General features: G+C 50.5%; 1 protein-coding gene across 1 annotated transcript in view; it reads left to right on the top strand.

Annotated features, from left to right (window-relative positions):
• HCRTR2 (hypocretin receptor 2) overlaps nucleotides 1-19,762 on the top strand; it is an 880,720-nt gene that overhangs the window by 23,112 nt on the left and 837,846 nt on the right. The gene's annotated exons all lie outside the window — the stretch shown is intronic.

The raw sequence follows: 19,762 nt of genomic DNA on the forward strand, positions 1-19,762 counted from the left end.
GGTCTGGATGTTTTCCCTTCTTGGGCTGAGGGGATACGGGATGCGAGCAGGGCTCCTACTATTAAGGGGACTGATATGTTGAGTGGTTTTGGGGGTACTTTGAGTTTTCCGGGTTTGCCTGTTGGGGGCTGATCCATTAGGAGGTTGGAGCAGCTTCGGCCTGCTACTCAACAGGGGGGTCATGTTGGATTGGTTTCGGGTCCGGCGTCTAAGATTGTTCAAGAAATGTTGAACTGGAGTAGTGGGGGCGAGGATGTGCAGCCACCCCTTCAGCGGGGGTTGCCTGTTCAGTCTGATATGGCCGTTTCACGAGACTCTGGCAGTTTGCAGTTGCAGGATTCTAATCTTTGTGTGGCTACTGGGGTTGATAGGTTTGGTCGTTCTGGTACTAGAGGTCCCGGCACATCAGTTCAGCCTTTCTCTTCACAGGTTGGCGAGCATCGTGGAACGGCAGACTTGGTAGGGTGGAGCGCGGCCCAGTTACACCGAGGAGAAGGGAGGGTGGAGCCTGGCGCGGCATACCCCGTACCGGCGAGGGACCACGGCGTGGTCAACTTAAGCAGGTCGGGCGCGACCTCGTTGGCCCCAACGTCTTCGTTTCAAAATCTCGGCGCGGCCAGCAAAAGCAGGTCAGGCGCGTCCTCGCTGGCCTCAACTTCTCTTTCCACAGGTTTCGGCGGGGTCGGCAGAAGCAGACCCGGCGCGTCCTCGCTGGCCCCAGTGTCAGGATCTCTGGATATCGGCGGGGTTGGCAGAAGCAGGACTGGCGCGTCCTCGCTGGCCCCAAATGCTTCCTCTCATCAAAAAAGGGATTCATCGTTGGTTAATGTGTATAAAACTGGTCAACGTTCGGGGGAGTACAGACGGGTTCAGTCGGCTCCCCCGCCTCAGGTGTCGGTACGGGCGGGTAAGGCCCAGGTTGGTTTCAAAAGCCCGTTGAAGGTGTTGGCCCCTCCTAGGTTGGAGGAATCCTTGGTTTTAGATTATGATGATGAGAGCCCTGAGGAGGGCGAGATACGTGCTGGGGGTACAAGGGGGGGGGGCTTTTTCACGCTTCTGATGATGTTTTGCAGACACCGGTGGTGGTACATTCGGAAACTACAGTATCAAGACCTCCTCGAGAGAGCGGCCCCGCGGCGAGTGTTCCTCGGACGGGTGAAAATGTGGAACATTTGGCATGGAGAGTGAGGCAGGCCCAGCCTCCGTTGTTGAATCCAGGTGAGCTTACTGGGCCGCGAGCAAAACCAATGATGGTGTCTGTGGGTACGGGGGGGAGCCTCCTTCGGAGAGTATGGACCTAAAGCTCCACAAAGGTCGTTACGTTAAAGATCAGGGAGTGGGTACCACTGACGGGGGTGCGGGTTCTAAGGTGGATTCTGGCACTGTTACTGAGCCCATGGAGGTAGGTAAAGACCCCCCACACAGTAAGGAACTTAAAATAAAGAAATTGCCTTACATGGGTGTCACAAAACCTTTGGGCGCCCATTTAATGCTATCTACTAAGGAGAGGATCTGGAAAGGGGAATATGTGGAACTGTTAAAGCTCTTACATAGGGAGGTTCGATCCAAGGAAGGGTCTAAGGAGGAGGAGTACGAGTTAGCCAAGCGCCCCAAGGTGCCTTTGACCATAGAAAACTGGACTGCGGCATTTCTTATATATGCCAGCGTGTACTGTGAGAAGTTCCCGGAGCGCTGTGTGGCGCTGTTTAAATATATGGATGTGATCAGAAAGGCACAGATTACTGGTAGTGGGTATGCCTGGTCCCAGTATGACGAAAAATTTCGAGCCCGGATGGCTTGGGATCCTGAAGCAAAATGGGGGGAGCTGGATAATGATTTGTGGCAACACACGATGGGGGCTTCTGCTGGTGGGAAGACGATTTTTACGGCCAGTGGATATCCCTTACCTTCTCGGCCCTTTCAGGGGAAGCCCACCCGGGGAGGGGTGGGTACAACAGCATCAGCCCTCTCTGCAGATGGGACATGTTGGGATTTTAACAGAGGTTATTGCCCCAGGGAGTATTGTAAGTTTAAGCACGTGTGCTCCCAATGTGGTAGAACACACCCTCTTGCAAGGTGTTGGGGACCCCGTGTCTCCTGGGGCAGGCAATGGTCACAACAGTCAGGGAATTCCCCGGGTCCTGCCCAGCAACCTCAGCCTAACAGGGGGGGGAAGAACAATTCTGGGGCTGGGCCCAAAGGCTCGTACGCCAGTTAATCATTTTCACTTGGCAGTGGCCTTAAGGGGTTATGAGGATGCCGAGGCCGTTAAGTTACTGTTGGATGGTTTTCAAAAAGGTTTTCGTCTTGGTTATGATGGGCCGCGGGTGCGGCGGTGGTCAAAAAATCTGTTGTTGGCCAATGAACACCCCACTGTGGTACAGGACAAATTGGACAAGGAGGTGTGTGAAGGAAGGATGGCGGGACCCTTTGATGATTGGCCCTTGGATAACCTTATCGTGTCTCCCATTGGTGTGGTCCCTAAGAAAGAGCCTGGGCAGTTTCGATTGATTCAACATTTGTCATGGCCGGAGGGCTCGTCGGTTAATGATTTCATTGACGGCGAGGCTGCCTCAGTATCTTATTCTTCAGTGGATGTGGCCATGGCCTTGGTTGTGGTGCGGCAATGGCTAAGTGTGATATAAAATCTGCATTTCGTTTGTTGCCAGTACACCCTGAGGATTGGGAGCTGTTGGGTATTCAATTTCATGGGAAGTGGTATGTTGATAAGACCTTACAAATGGGCTGTTCCATGTCCTGTGCATTATTTGAGACTTTCAGCACCTTTCTCCAATGGATTTTCACCAATACTTCAGGACATCAGCTTGTGACCCACTACCTGGATGATTTCTTTTTTGTGGGTGCTGCCAATTCCTCGGCTTGCCAGAATGCTTTGAGAACCTTCCAGACTCTAATGGATTTTGTGGGTGTGCCATTGGCACCGGAAAAGACAATGGGCCCCTGCGCGACCATGTCTTTCTTAGGTATCGAGATTGATTCTAATGTCATGGAGGCACGTTTACCAGAGGATAAAAAAGCAAAAATGATAGACCTATTACATGCTATGTTGCGTAAGACGAAGGTAACAGTCAAGGAAGTACAAGTGCTATTAGGCCATCTTAATTTTGCTTGTAGGGTGGTCAGGGCGGGTAGAACCTTTTGCAGGCGTCTGGGTAGGGCGCTATCTGGTCAGTTTTTACCTCACCATCACGTCCGACTGTCAGCGGGTGTTAAGGAGGACTTGAGGATGTGGTTTTCATTTTTACACTCATTCAATGGCATTCCTCTGTACAGAGAAGAAGATTGGGTTTGGGACGTTCAAACCTTTTCAGATGCTGCAGGCAGTGATGGTTTCGGTCTCTACTGGCAGGGCAGATGGTGTGCTGAACAGTGGCCTGCTGTGTGGAAGAATGGAGGCAGGAGTATTGCTTTCCTTGAGTTATTCCCCGTAGTGGTTGCTTTGACTTTGTGGGGCCATGAGTTTGCTCACAAAAAAGTGCTGTTTCGAATTGATAATAAAGCTGTGGTGGACATTATCAATCGGCAGTCGGCCAGGGATGCTCAAATTCTGAAGCTCTTGAGGGTCTTTGTGTTGGGGTGCTTGAAGTATGACATCAGTTTTAAGGCCTTGCACATTCCTGGGGTGGACAATGACATTGCGGATGCTTTGTCTCGTTCACAGTGGGAGAGATTCCATGGGCTAGCCTCGTAGGCGGACAGGATGCCGACCCCCATGCCAGAACGTCTGTGGACTGTAGGCGAGACATGGTTTTGCAGTTGGTGGTAGGTTCGCTGGCTGTTTCTACTAGGGCGACGTATGAGTTAGCCTGGAAGGAGTTTCTGGAATCTGGGGCCGTTTGGCGTGCTCCGGGTTGGAGACAATGTGAAGACGTTGTTCAGTTTATTCTGCTCTTGATGGACAGGGGTTTGACACGCGTGACCATTGCTGGGAAATTGGCTGGCATTGCATTCATGGGCAGGTTACTGTGGGGTTATTCTCCTTCAGCGGGGGAGGTGGGTCGACGTATGTTGGAAGGTTGGTCTAGGGAGAGGGGTCGGGAACAGATGGTTCGCCAACCTTTGTCTTGGCAGACATTAGCACGAGTTTTACAGGTTTTGCCCTCAGTTTGTGTGGACGAGTTTGAGGTGTGCCTTTTTTCCACTCTCATGGTTTGGATGTTTTTTGGTGCTTTCAGAGTCTCTGAGTTGTTGGGCTCTAAACTTGGTTTTGGGGTGGGGTGGGGGGATGTTCGTTTTCTCGACTCAGGACTGCACATTTGGTTGGCTCGGGCAAAAACGGACCAACAAAGCAGGGGGAGGGGCGTTTGGCTGAAGGCACCTTCTCCCTCTGAGACGTGTCCTTTTAGGTGGGCCAGGAACTTGAGAGAACGTTCGGGGGCCGCCATTGAGGGCCCTGTTTTTCAGCATCAGGATGGTTCCAGGGTGACTGAGTACCAACTGCGCATAGTGTTACGTAAAGCGCTGCGTTTCTTGGGCCTGGATGAACGACAGTACGGTACTCATTCTTTCAGGATTGGGGCGGCAACTGAGGCCCACAATAGGGGTTGGTCGCAGCAAGACATTATGTCTTTAGGACGTTGGTCCTCCAACTGTTTTAGGCGCTATGTGCGGAATGATCATGCTTCGGCGCCTGCGGATGCTAATCTTTCTTGAATTTGATGCTGCTTTTCTTTTCCAGGTTCGATGGCTGGCCCCCGTGCATCGGTCATGACGATTTGGATTGTGGGACATTCCTTCGTTAGACGTGCGGAAGCTCAAGCTATAAAGAGTTATTTTGGTCCCACACTTGGTTTTAATTCTCGTTTGTTTAATGTTGTATGGAAGGGGAAAGGGGGTATGATTTGGAGGGAGCTCATTCCGGCCTTGAATTCCTGGTTGGTGGGGGGTATTTGTCCAGCCGTTTTGCTCTTGCATCTCGGGGAAAATGATCTCTGTGGGGTGAAGGGGGTGGTTCTCTTGAGAGCCATGAAGAAGGATCTTTCTCTAATTCGTCAACAGTGGTCGGGCTGCCATGTGTTATGGACGGAATTGGTCCCTAGGAGGACTTGGAGGGCTGCGCTGAAGCCTAGGGCAATTGATAAGGCGCGCAGGAAGTTGAACTTGGAGGTTTCCCGTTTTTGTAGAGATCTGGGTTTTGGGCGGGTGTCCCATAAGGACATCCGTTATGACACTCTGGAGTTTTTCCGTGGTGATGGTGTTCATCTGTCTCGTATCGGGATGGATTTGTATTTATTGGAATTGCGAGAGGTGCTTTCACGGTGCTTGAAGATTCAGAACTTCCTGGGTTGAGGCCTTTTGGTTCTCTGTTGGTCATTTTGGGGGGCAGAAAGAGAGGAGGGTATTCCTTCCCCCCCTCTTTTCTGGGTGGCGGAAATTGGGGATTCTTTGTCAGACAGTTCATGAAGGTTGTTGGGTTTTTGGTAAAATTGGGTGATGGATGGAAAAGTTTAAATAGTTGTTTCGTGGGGTGGTTAAACGGTTTGGGTAACGTAAGTTGTTGGTGGGCAATTTTTGGAATGTAACGTTATGTTTTTGGGTTGGGATGACGTTTAAATGATTATGCAGGTTTTTGTATTGTTTGAATTGTAATGATGTTGTACTGGGTGGGGGTGGGGTTTGTGACTTATTAGGGGCGGGCCTGACGTTTGGGGTTGTAAGGTAATATTTTAATTAGTGAGGTCTAGTTTTGTGAGGCGTTTTGCCAGGGTTGTATTATTGTGAATATGCACCTGTTTCAATAAAAGCGGCCTTTTACACACTCTCAATTTTGTCTGGTGTCTGCTCACCCCCCCTCACCCCTCCCTCCCAAGGGGGGCTTGGGGGGGGCAGCCGACCGCAGGGAGGTCCCCCCCCCGGGCTGATTGGGAGGGGCTAGTGGGGGGGGGTCTGCGGACCGCCAGCATTGGGCTTCTTTTGGGCTTCTTTTGGGCTCCCTTGGTTCCTACTGAAGGAGCCCAGTTATATATTCCCCTGACTCCTCCTCCCGGCCACCATTTTAGGCTGAATGACCTGGTGGCCGGGAGCTCATTAGTTTAATTGGAAAATGTTTCCCTCCCTCCCTCCCTAGTATTTTCTTGTTTTCTTTTTCATTCATCTCGGGGTTTTTTCTTTATTTATTTCTTTTTCGGGTCGTTTTTCCGGAACAGGTGGATATGGGGTTTTGTCAATTGTTACTTGTCGCTTGGGACAGGTGCCGTGCGGAAATTGGGGATTCTTTGTCAGACGGTTCATGAAGGTTGTTGGGTTTTTGGTAAAATTGGCTGATGGATGGAAAAGTTTAAATAGTTGTTTCGTGGGGTGGTTAAACGGTTTGGGTAACGTAAGTTGTTGGTGGGCAATTTTTGGAATGTAACGTTATGTTTTTGGGTTGGGATGACGTTTAAATGATTATGCAGGTTTTTGTATTGTTTGAATTGTAATGATGTTGTACTGGGTGGGGGCGGGGTTTGTGACGTATTAGGGGCGGGCCTGACGTTTGGGGTTGTAAGGTAATATTTTAATTAGTGGGGTCTAGTTTTGTGAGGCGTTTTGCCAGAGTTGTATTATTGTGAATATGCACCTGTTTCAATAAAAGCGGCCTTTTACACACTCTCAATTTTGTCTGGTGTCTGCTCACCCCCCCTCACCCCTCCCTCCCAAAGCTCTCTGCTTCAAACCCGGTGAGTCAGAGGTTTACCTGATAATTAGGGCACTACCACCTCGTATGACTGTGGTCTTATTTTAATGGCAGTCCTGTTAAAACTGACAAGTTTATCACAGAGCATGTGAATGGCTTGATAATAGCCGTAAAATTGGGTTGCTGGTAATATCAGAGTTCTGCAAAAAGGAAAGAAAACAGAATGCAGAGTGACTGTAAGGCAGGCGGCTGGGGTGAAAAGCCGGCTGATAGGCAGTGCGTTAAAAAATAATTACCTGCAAGGTAATAGATGCCTCCTAGTGATCTAGCACCGCGCAGCTGGTGTGGGGCAGTAACATTTTAGTGGCTGATAGTGCCGTAGTTCTGTGAGGATGAAAAGTACAGAACATAGTTAACTACAAGCAGACAGCTGGTGTTAAAAACCGGCATGTGAGCGTTACACTGTGGGGTGATTACCTGGGGCAGGGAATGCCTCCTGGTGATCTCGCACTTCGTGGTGATGTTGCGAAGCTGCAGTCTACTCGATGAAAAAACGAAATACCAGGGGGTCTGGCCAATTTATATATACTACCACGTAATTGGTCAAGAGCAGGAGGCTGGCTGTTCTTAAAGGTGCAGCTAAAGGCTGCTGACGTTCTACAAAGATGGAACAGGGTATGTTGGTATGTTTGTGGTGCAGGCCTGTCCCTCAGTACCGACACTTGCTGGCCCAAGAGGTCCACAATTTGTCCAATGCGGGTGTTGATGGACCTCATCAGCAGGATGAGCTGCATTAACAGGTTGTCCGACCAGCACTTTGTCCCTGGGCCTGTTCATAAGCGTCAAGGACTCTGGTGATGTGGTCCAGGGATTAGGTCCTACTGGTGTCTGTGGGTGACCCTGCCCCTCCCACCTACCCTGCTGCCACGGACCTGTTGCCTAACCACTGTGTGCACCTGCATCCTCTCCCTGCCGCCCTCAGTCAGTGGTGTTGGGTAGTCATCCTGAGGGGCAGAGAGGGTGTTGCAGGCAGCACTGGTGGTGGTGTTGGTGGAGGTGGCGGTGGATGCACAGGCCATAACAGCAGGGGTCTGCAGTGAAGTTGTTCTTGCAGCAGATGTGGTGGGGGGACAATGGGGTCCTGGGACTTGTTGCTCCTTGGCACACCAGATGGGCCGGCTTCAGGCTCATCGTCCAAAGGATCCTGGGATTCAACATCTGAGAGTCCATGTACCGGGGGGAGACTGGCGCTGCTGGTTGCTGGTGTTGTCCTCTGCAGTGAGATCTTGGTCACCTGTGGATCACATGGGAAATGGTCATTCAATCAATCAATCAATCAAAGACATTTATAGAGCGCACTACCTACCCGTAGGGTTTCGAGGCGCTTGGGGGGGGGGAGAGCCGCTACTGCTCGAACAGCCAGGTCTTGAGCTTCTTCCTGAAGGAGAGGTGGTCTTGGGTCAGGCGCAGGTCGGCCGGGAGGGAGTTCCATGTCTTGGCGGCCAGGTAGGAGAAGGACCTTCCTCCTGTGGTAGCTCTGCGGATGCGTGGGACGGCGGCGAGGGCGTGGCTGGCAGATCGGAGGTGGCGTTTGGGAGCGTAGAAGTTGATGCGGTTGTTGAGGTAGCTCGGGCCTTGATCGTGGAGAGCTTTGTGTGCGTGGGTAAGGAGGCGGAAGGTGATTCTCTTGTTGACCGGGAGCCAGTGTAGGTCTCTTAGGTGTCCGGAGATGTGCTGTGTTGTGGGATGTCGAGGATGAGTCTGGCTGAGGCGTTCTGGATGCGCTGGAGTCTCTTCTGGATCTCGGCGGTGGTTCCGGCGTAGAGTGCGTTGCCGTAGTCCAGTCGGCTGGTGACGAGGGCCTGGGTGACGGTCTTCCTGGTTTCTGTGGGAATCCACCAGAAGATCTTCCGCAGCATGCGCAGGATGTTGAAGCACGACGAGGAGACGGCGTTGACTTGCCTGGTCATGGAGAGGGAGGAGTCCAGGATGAAACCCAGGTTGCGTGCGTGGTCCGTCGGTTTGGGTGCGGTGCCCAGGGCGGGGGGCCACCAGGAGTCGTCCCAGGCGGAGGGCGAGGAGCCCAGGATGAGGACCTCCGTCTTATCTGAGTTCAGTTTCAGGCAGCTCGTTGTCATCCACTCGGCTACCTCTTTCATCCCTTCGTGCAGGTTGGCTCTGGCGGCGGCGGGGTCGTTGGTCAGGGAGAGGATCAGCTGGGTGTCGTCGGCGTAGGAGATTATGTTGAGGTTGTGTTGGCGTGCGATGGCCGCGAGGGGGCTCATGTAGACGTTGAAGAGAGTAGGGCTCAGCGAGGATCCTTGAGGGACGCCGCTGATGACTTTGGTGGCCTCTGACTTGTACGGTGGTAGGCGGACTCTTTGTGTTCTTCCGTTGAGGAAGGAGACGATCCATTCCAGTGCCTTCTCCTGGATTCCGACGTTGCTGAGGCGCTGCACTAGGGTGCGGTGGCAGACCGTGTCGAAAGCCGCGGAGAGGTCTAGGAGGATGAGGGCCGCTGTTTCTCCGTTGTCCATCAGGGCTCGGATGTCGTCAGTGGTGGCGATGAGGGCGGTCTCGGTGCTGTGGTTGGCACGGAATCCGGACTGCAATGGGTCGAGGGATCCATTCGTCTCGAGGAAGGCGGACAGCTTGTAATGCACCCCGCAAGCTCTGTGTTAGCTCTGTGTCATTCACTGTTTGTATACTACACAATTGACTGATCATCACATTTGTTCCTATGTGCACTACTGTGCCTCCTGACATGATGCAGTGGTACATGCATTACTTGTCCATGGTGTGAGGTGTCAATGCATACCATATAACCCGTGCCTAATTTTGGATTACAGGGATCTGTTACAAAACGACATGTTTTTAATTGAGGACTCTTTGTTGATTTGTCTGACCTGGCAGACGTTTACATGTGGGCATGGACTGGCCATTGTCATCTCCTGCCTCCCTGTGTCATGTCATGTGCATATCTTGATTTGTACCACCACACATGCTTTCTTATTTTTGAATGGTCCTTGTTGCTTTAGCCCCATGGCGATGCACATGTCAATAGGTGATTAGCATGTTTGTGCCCAGACTTTATTATACAGCTGCATTGGTGTGTGACACTTTAGTAGCTGTGACTGCTTCCTTTGCTTAGCTGTGTGCACACTGTGCATGGCAATAGGCTCGGTGTGCATAGTTGTGCAGTGAGAGGGCTGGTGTTGTCATATGGCACAATTAATTTTGTGACAAATGTGTTGGTGGACACACTTGCTACTTACCTGTTACGTGCTCAAATTTGGCTTTGTAATGTGACACATCTGTGTGTGCGTGGTGGAGGCATACATCCTGCTCAGTGGTGTCATAAGAAAGAATAATGTGTCTACCTACCTGTTACTTTGTTTGAGGTGGGCCATTATATGCCACATGCATCTGGGTGGTATTGAGAGATCCATCCTGCTGGGCTGTTGGACATAGGTACATGGTGGGAGTAGTAGTGCAGGCCTCCCTCCCCCAAACAGCCCTCACAGGGAATATGACTACCTACCTGTAGGTTTGTTGGGTGTACTGCAATGGCGTCCAACTGCTTCTGGGTGGGTGGGGGGAGTGCTCCATCCTGCTGGGCTGTGGGCCAGGGGGCATGGTGGGAGTAGTAGTGTCAGCCTCCCTCCCACCAACAGCCCTCCCGGGGAAGATGGCTACCTATCTGTTAGGTGAGGGTGATCCATACAATGGCTGTATACTGCTTCTGGGTAGGGGTGGTGCTCCTTCCTTTTCAGGTATGGGCCAGGGGGAATGGTGGAAGTGATAGTACAGGCCTCCCCCCCCCCAAACAGCCCTCCGAGGGAAGATGGCTACCTACCTGTAAGTTTGTTGGGTGTACTGCAATGGCTTCCAACTGCTTCTGGGTGGGGGAGTGCTCCATCCTGCTGGGCTGTGGGTCAGGGGGCATGGTGGGAGTAGTAGTGCAGACCTAACTCCCACAAACAGCCTTCCCAGGGAAGATGGCTACCTACCTGTTAGGTGAGGGTGATCCATACAATGGCTGCATACTGCTTCTGGGTGGGAGTGGAGCTCCCTCCTGCTCAGGTGTGGGCCAGGGGGCATGGTGGTAGTGGTAGTACAGGCCTCCATCCCACAAACAGCCCTCCCAGGGAAGATGGCTACCTACTTGTGAGTTTGCTGTGGGTAATGTAATAGGCTGACACATGCTTCTGGGTGGGGAGGGGTGGGGAGGGGTGAGTGCTCCATCTTGGTGGGCTGGGGGCCATGGCCATGGTGGGAGTTGTGGTACAGGCCTCATACCCACAGACTCCCTCCCAGGGAAGATGGCTACCTACCTGTTTGTTTGGTGTACTGCAATGGCTTCAAAGTGCTTCTGGGTGGGTGGTTGCTCCATCATGCTCAGGTGTGGGACACGGGGCATGGTGGGAGCAGTGGTACAGGCCTGCCTTCCCTCCATGGCAAGATGGCTACGTACCCATTAGTTTGATGGGACTAATGTAACGGCTGACACATGCTTCTGGGTGGGGAGGGGGTGGGCTCTATCTTGCTAAGCTGTGGGTCAAGGGGGCATGGTAGGAGTTGTAGTGCTGTCTGCCTGTACACATGCCCCCATGGTAATGTTGGTGGCTGTGTTTGGAGTGAATGGGAGTGGGTGAATGTTGAATCTGTGAGACATGTCTTTGTGAGTGTGTGGTGTAGATGAATGGTATTTTTCCTAGGTGGTGCAGCTTTTTAATTGAGGAAGACAGTGCATATCAGTGTGGTGGTAGTCATGTGTTTGTAGTTACCAGCCTCCACTCCCCTGGCTACTCCTGTGAGACTCTCTGGATGCAGTATGGCAAGCACCTTCTCCTCCCATGGTGTGAATGGTTTCGGTGGGATGGGAGGACCACTGCCAGTCCTCTCAGCCAGCTCACGGTTCTTGCTTCTCCTCTCTTTGACAACCCTCTTCAGATCAGGCCACCGCTTTATGATCTCCTTTTTGGATTGTGGGGTGGTCCCTACTGCTTTCACCCTTTGGACTATCATTGCCCACATTTGTGTCCTTGTGGCTAATGGTGTCTGTTGGACCAGGCTACCAAACAGTTGTGGTTCCACTCCGACTATCTCATTTACCATGACTGTCAACTCACTCTCTGTGAATTTGGGCAGTTTCTGTATTGACATGGTGTGTGGTGTGCAAAGTATTTGTCGGTGCAGGGGTATGAGTGGTGGGTGTGGTAGTGATGTATATGGTGTGTGATGTGCAGGGGGGGTGGTGGTGCAGGTGTGGAAGTGGTGGTGGTGCTGACAGTTCCCCCCACCAAGGAACCTCCAAGGGGATGAGGTTTCATAGGGTACCGCAGATGGAATTGGCAAGCAAGGCGTGGAGCATGGAAAGCTGAAGCTGATTCCCAGGAGTTTTCTTCTGGCCCACAGCCCTTCCAAGCTAGAAGTTAAAACAATTTGCCCTGAAAGTCTTAGGATCAATGACCCGGGCAACCTCAAACTCCCAATGGTCATTCACATAGGCAGGAGGTGGCAGAGGTACGCTTCTAGTCTCTGGTGAATAGGGACGTAGTAGGGATACATGAAATACTGGATGTACTTTAAGATCATCAGGCAAAGAAAGCTCCATGGCCAATGGGTTAATAATTCGCTTGACGGCAAAGGGGCCAAGGAAACATGGATGTAACATCTTGGGACTGGCTAGATGGAGATTAGTTGTGGCCAACCATACCTGGTCCCCCACCTGATAATCGGGAGCAGGCTTCCTATGTTTCTCAGCTTGGTTCTTAACTTGCCCTTGATAGTGTGTTATGTGTTGTTGAACTTAGTGTTGGATAGTGTTCCACCTTGTGTGATGTTCTTGAACTGATGGAAGTGTTTCTGCTATGGTGGGATTTAGGACAGGAAGCATCCTGGGGTAGTGGCCAAACAAACAGTTAAAAGGAAACACTCTAGTTGCTGTATTAACGCTATTGTTGTATACAAATTCAACCAATGACAAAGCAGTGTCCCAGTCAGAATGCCAAGTGGCCTAAAGGCATCACATGATCTGTTCTAATGATTGGTTTATGTGTCTGTCCGTCTGTTTGGGGCAGATATACAGAGAACAACTGAACGTCCACTCCTAATGAGCAACACAAACCCCACCAGAAGCAGGATGCAAACTGTTTTTTCTCTATCAGAGATGATGGTGGAAGGTAGGCTATGAAGACGTACTACATGTTGTATAAAAAGGTTGGCCATATTCTTGGCAATGAGAATGTATTTTAATGGGATAAAATATTCCATTTTGGTCAGGTAGTCTACCACCACCCAAATAACCGAGTGACCATGAGCAAGGGGAAGATTAGTGATAAAATCCATGCTAATGGTTTGCCATGGGGTTGGTACAACGGATCTAGGTTTAATCCATCACTGTTCTTTAGCCCACTCTGCCACCCTAGTTCAGACATGGCCATATGCGAATCAGTCTGACCCTGTGCCTCATGGGAACAGTCCAGCCCGAACTGCCAAGCCATGCCTTCCCTGGACCGGAAACAAGCTTCCTAGGACCGGTTTCTGGCATTACAGCCGTCTTCAGCCAGGCTTGCTTGAATCCAGTGGCAAAGTGAGCAAGGGACTCATGTCTGGGCATACCCTGCCAACTTATGGTGAGCAAAGTGGTACAAAAGGGGGTGGTGATGGACGGAGCATGTGAACCAATCAAACAGTCATACCCAGTCAACATGTCTGGGTTTAATCATCACCGTTCTTTAGCCCACTCTGCCACCCCAGTTCAGACATGATCATATGCAAATCAGTCTGACCCTGTGCCTCATGGGAACAGTCCAGCCCGAACTGCCAAGCCAAGCCTTCCCTGGACCGGAAACAAGCTTCCTAGGACCGGTTTCTGGCATTACAGCCGTCTTCAGCCAGGCTTGCTTGAATCCAGTGGCAAAGTGAGCAAGGGACTCACGTCTGAGCATACCCTGCCAACTTATGGCGAGCAAAGCGGTACGAAAGGGGGTGGTGATGGACGGAGCATCTGAACCAATCAAACATTCAAACCCAGTCAACAGATCTGGGTTTAATCCATCACCGTTCCATAGCCAACACTGCCACCCCAGTTCAGACATGGCCATATGCAAATCAGTCTGACCCTGTGCCTCATGGGAACAGTCCAGTCCGAACTGCCAAGCCATGCCTTCCCTGGACCGGAAACAAGCTTCCTAGGACCAGTTTCTGGCATTACAGCCGTCTTCAGCCAGGCTTGCTTGAATCCAGTGGCAAAGTGAGCAAGGGACTCACGTCTGAGCATACCCTGCCAACTTATGGCGAGCAAAGCTTTACAAAAGGGGGGGGTGATGGACAGAGCATCTGAACCAATCAAACAGTCACACCCAGTCAACAGATCTGGGTTTAATCCATAACCGTTCCTTAGCCCACTCTGCCACCCCAGTTCAGACTTGGCCATATGCAAATCAGTCTGACCCTGTGCCTCATGGGAACAGTCCAACCCGAACTGCCAAGCCATGCCTTCCCTGGACCGGAAACAAGCTTTCTAGGACCGGTTTCTGGCATTACAGCCGTCTTCAGCCAGGCTTGCTTGAATCCAATGGCAAAGTGAGCAAGGGACTCACGTCTGAGCATACCCTGCCAACTTATGGCGAGCAAAACGGTACAAAAGTGGTGGCTTGGTGAGCAAAATAACGATGGATCCAACCCAGATCTGTGACTGGGGGTGAATGTTTTGCCATTGTGCAACATTCCGTCCATCATCTTGTGTGTTTTGCTGTTCAACCTATGTGGGAAGGGTATGCCCAGATGTGGGTCCCGTGCTCACTACGCCACTGGAGTCAAGGTATCCTGACTGAAGACGGCTGATAGCCAGAAACCGGTCCTAGGATGCTTGATTCCGGTCCTGGGAAGACATGGCTTGGCAGTTCAGTCTGGACTGTTCCCATGAGGCACAGGGTCAAGACTGATTTGCATACGGCCATGTCTGAACTGGGGTGGCTTGGTGAGCAAAATAACGATGGAGTCAACCCAGATCTGTGACAGGGGGTGAATGTTTTGCCATTGTGCAACATTCCGTCCACCATCTTGTGTGTTTTGCTGTTCACACTATGTGGGAAGGGTTTGCCCATACGTGGGTCCCGTGCTCACTACGCCACTGGAGTCAAGCTATTCTGGCTGAAGATGGCTGATAGCCAGAAATCGTTCCTAGCATGCTTGATTCCGGTCCAGGGAAGTCATGGCTTGGCAGTTCGGTCTGGACTGTTCCCATGAGGCACAGGGTCAAGACTGATTTGCATACGGCCATGTCTGAAGTGGAGTGGCTTGGTGAGCAAAATAACAATGGATTCAACCCAGATCTGTGACTGGGGGTGAATGTTTTGCCAGTGAGAAACATTCCGTCCCATCATCTTTTGTGTTTTGCTCTTTACCCAATGTGGGAAGGGTATGCCCAGACATGGGTCCCCTGCTCACTACGCCACTGGAGTCAAGCTATCCAGATGAAGACGGCTAATAGCCAGAAACCCGTCCTAGGATGTTTGATTCCGGTCCAGTGAAGACAAGGCTTGGCAGTTCATTCAGGACTGTTCCCATGAGGCACAGGGTCAAGACTGCTTTGCATATGGCCATGTCTGAACTGGGGTGGGTTGGTGAGCAAAATAACGATGGAGTCAACCCAGATCCGTGACAGGGGGTGAATGTTTTGCCATTGTGCAACATTCCGTCCACCATCTTGTGTGTTTTTTTGTTCACCCTATGTGGGAAGGGTTTGCCCATACGTGGGTCCGGTGCTCACTACGCCACTGGAGTCAAGCTATCCTGACTTAAGACGGCTGATAGCCAGAAAACGGTCCTAGGATGCTTGATTCCGGTCCAGGGAAGACATGGCTTGGCAGTTCAGTCTGGACTGTTCCCATGAGGCACAGGGTCAAGACTGCTTTGCATATGGCCATGTCTGAACTGGGGTGGCTTGGTGAGCAAAATAACGATGGAGTCAACCCAGATCTGTGACAGGGGCTGAATGTTTTGACATTGTGCAACATTCCGTCCACCATCTTGTGTGTTTTGCTGTTCACCCTATGTGGGAAGGGTATGCCCAGACGTGGGTCCCGTGCTCACTACGCCACTGGAGTCAAGCTATCCTGGCTGAAGAGGCTGATAGCCAGAAACCGGACCTAGGATGCTTGATTCCGGTCCAGGGAAGACATGGCTTGGCAGTTCAGTCTGGACTGTTCCCATGAGGCACAGGGTCAAGACTGATTTGCATATGGCCATGTCTGAACTGGGGTGGCTTGGTGAGCAAAATAACGATGGATTCAACCCAGATCTGTGACTGGGGGTGAATGTGTTGCCATTGTGAAACATTCCGTTCCATCATCTTTTGTGTTTTGCTCTTTACCCAAGTGGGAAGGGTATGCCCAGACATGGGTCCCCTGCTCACTACGCCACTGTAGTCAAGCTATCCTGCTGAAGACGGCTGAAAGCCAGAAACCGGTCCTAGGATGTTTGATTCCGGTCCAGGGAAGACATGGCTTGGCAGTTCAGTCTGGACTGTTCCCATGAGGCACAGGGTCAAGACTGCTTTGCATATGGCCATGTCTGAACTGGGGTGGGTTGATGAGCAAAATAACAATGGAGTCAACCCAGATCCTTGACAGGGGGTGAATGTTTTGCCATTGTGCAACATTCCGTCCACCATCTTATGTGTTTTTCTGTTCACCCAATGTGGGAAGGGTTTGCCCATACGTGGGTCTGGTGCTCACTACGCCACTGGAGTCAAGCTATTCTGGCTGAAGACGGCTGATAGCCAGAAATCGTTCCAAGGATGCTTGATTCCGGTCCAGGGAAGACATGGCTTGGCAGTTCGGTCTGGATTGTTCCCATGAGGCACAGGGTCAAGACTGATTTGCATATGGCCATGTCTGAACTGGGGTGGCTTGGTGAGCAAAATAACGATGGACTCAACCCAGATCTGTGACTGGGGTGATAGTTTTGCCATTGTGCAACATTCCATCCATCATCTTGTGTGTTTTGCTGTTCACCCTATGTGGGAAGGGTATGTCCTGACGTGGGTCCCGTGCTCACTACGCCACTGGAGTCAAGCTATCCTGGCTGAAGACGGCTGACAGCCAGAAACCATTTCTAGAATGCTTGAGTCCTGTCCTGGGAAAACATGGCTTGGCAGTTCGGTCTGGACTGTTCCCATGAAGCACAGGGTCAAGACTGATTTACATATGGCCATGTCTGAACTGGGGTTGCTTGGTGAGAAAAATAATGATGGATTCAACCCAGATCAGTGACTGGGGTGAATGTTTTGCCATTGTGCAACATTTCGTCCATCATCCTGTGTGTCTTACAACTATCTGGGAGGCATCAGCCTTGACAAAAAATGGCTGAGAAAGATCTTGGTGGCTAAGGAGTTAGGCCTCTGTGACAGTCTTTTTCAACTGCTAAAATGCCTCTTTAGCCTTTAAATCCCACAGAAAGGGTATTCCCTTTTTTAGCAAACACGTGATTGGTGATACAATGGTGCAAAATTGGGGAATAAAAACACCAGGAAAAGTTGGCAAATTCAAGAAACTGCTGTATCTCCTTCACTGAGCGGGGTTTCTCACAAACAAGAATGGCCTGTACCTTGGAAGTATCCATAGCTATGCCATCGGGAGAGATGACATATCCCAAAAGTCATTGCTTCTAGCATGGAAAATGCATTTTTTAAATTTGGCATATAAATGGTTTTCTCAGAGTTGCTGGAGGACTGCCCAAACATGGCCAATGTGTTCTCCAGGGGAAGAAGAATAAATGAAAAATTCATCTATATACATGTTGACACAGACGACAAAGAAGTCCTGCAGCACTTTGTTAATAAAAAATTGGAAGGCTACGGGGGCATTACATAGACCAAATGGTATCACAGTATATTCAAAGAGCCCGTATTTAGTCTGGAACGCTGTCTTCCATTCGTCCCCTTCCATTACTCGAATCAGGTGATAGGCAACTCACAGGTCGAGTTTGGTATAGATTGTGGAGCTGCTGACTTGGTCTTATAAAACTGGGATCAGTAAAAGGAGGTATCTATTCTTCACTGTCAACTTGTGGATGGAGTGGTAGTTGTAAATCCGACCCATCCAACTTCGCTCGATACTGCAGAGGCGATGATGAAACCCTATCCCCTACCCACACTCTGGACGAGTGCACCGCTAGTATCAACAGGGCACGATCAACCAGAGCGCCGGAAGAGGGAGGGGAAAAAGAAGGAGAAATAGGTGCACTGGAATTTTCAAGCTACCAATCCCGCCAGCTGGAGGAGTCTACCTGAAGCGGGAGACAAAAGAAAGAACATAGGGCTCACTGATAACAATTCTGCTTTAACAAGCCTTCTATGATTCGTTCTGTGGCCAAGTACAATACAGACACCCTTATACTCATAACCCCTATTACCAAGGTACAGGTCCTTGTTGCCTTGAGCCTACAACCGCTGTTTTCCAGAAAATGAGTCCCACAAAGCAATGCAGGAAATGCAGCAACTGCAGAAAGCGGTGATAACCTCCACTCGGAAGCTGATCCGGGATTCCAATCAAGGCACAACAAAGGGGAAAAAGTCTTTTGACGGAAAAAAAACCTTTGCACTATATTTAGGGTTATAAAAAATAATGCAACCAAGATGTCCAAAAAGGTATGTCAATGGGTGTAACGATGGGTAGGTGAAAGGCAGGGCAGGTAGGGCAGGTACACACATATGTACTCTGCCCAGGTAGTAAAGAATACCCATGTGTGTTTTCACTAACTATACAATTCACTCTGCCCATATGCTAACATGGGGAATTGGTTGAAATTACTTCAGGCAACAATAGTGGATAGCAGTGTAAGAGCCTCAAATTTTTTCTATCATTTGAGTTGAAGTGACAACTCCTTTTCAGTGGTGAAGGTGTTTTTTTCATGACTAGCTTGAAAATACCACTTCTAGAACGTGGTCCTTTCTATGCTCAAAACCTCTTTGTGTGCCTTTGTGCTTGGCTCCAGTCCACAATGGAGGTTCGGGGAGCACATCTGGGCATTCCCCAGCAACAGATATAAAATACAGGGCATGCAGCTGGAACAACAAACTGCTACCATGCGAGGGTCTGGCTGGACAGATTGGAGGAAGAGGTTTTGACACTTGGCCTCTGGAGCCAGCTCATGGCCTCCCTAAAGATGAAGATCTGCATTCCATGGCCTCATGACAGGCAGGACGGTAATTTAGGGGAGACATTAGTGGTTTAAAGGAAGACCCTTTAAACCACCCCCAACTTCAAAAGCACACCAAAGTATAACTACTGGTGCCATACTTCAGTAGGGCAGAGATAGACTTGTGAGTACGTAGGATCAGAGAACCTGGAACTGCATGGAGCACACTGCCAGAAGACTCTGTTGTGCACTAAGGGGGGTTACTGACATTGACAGTGACTGTGTGCCCTTCCTGAATTGTGGATGTCCTGGGCCGACTACCTGCTGCTGGGTGACACCCTGAAGGGCTTGTTGGCTTGCCCCCTGTTCTTTTGGAGGTCTCTCGGACATCACAGATCTCCTACAATGGACCCCAATCGTCTATTTGTGACACCTGGAGAGTGGTGCTCTCTTTTTTTTTTTGTCCTCATTAGCCACGTAGTCGATCCAGGGGTGCTCCAACCACGAGACCGATCGCCTCTGTCACACCAAGAGACCAAAGAGTGATCTCCTAATACACATGGAGGCAGACAAGATGTCTCAGGCGATGAAGAACCCTGCACGAACTATCTCCATTCGGGCCATTTATTGGCAGGTAGTCCGACAGCAATATGGCATGGGGTGCCTCCCATTGGACAAGGAGATTTGGGCCTAATCATTGGACCCGGGGAAAAAAAAACCCCGGGTTGGCTAATTATTCCGTCTCCACTCACTCAATCAAAAAGTCCCAGAATCTCACAGAACGAGGGCTACATATTCTAGCTAAATCTACCATTGATGTTACGTATAATGAAGACAGCCACTCTGCATGTGTCGGGGAGTTTGTACTAACTCAGTTTTTACAGATTTCTCTTCTTGCTAGTAGAATAGCATAGTATAGAAATTCTCTTTCTAATCACTTAATGTTCTCGTTTAGGCTAAAGATGATTAAAGACC

The sequence above is a fragment of the Lissotriton vulgaris genome, chromosome 6 (assembly GCF_964263255.1).
Source record: "Lissotriton vulgaris chromosome 6, aLisVul1.2, whole genome shotgun sequence".
NCBI classification, from domain to species: domain Eukaryota; kingdom Metazoa; phylum Chordata; class Amphibia; order Caudata; family Salamandridae; genus Lissotriton; species Lissotriton vulgaris.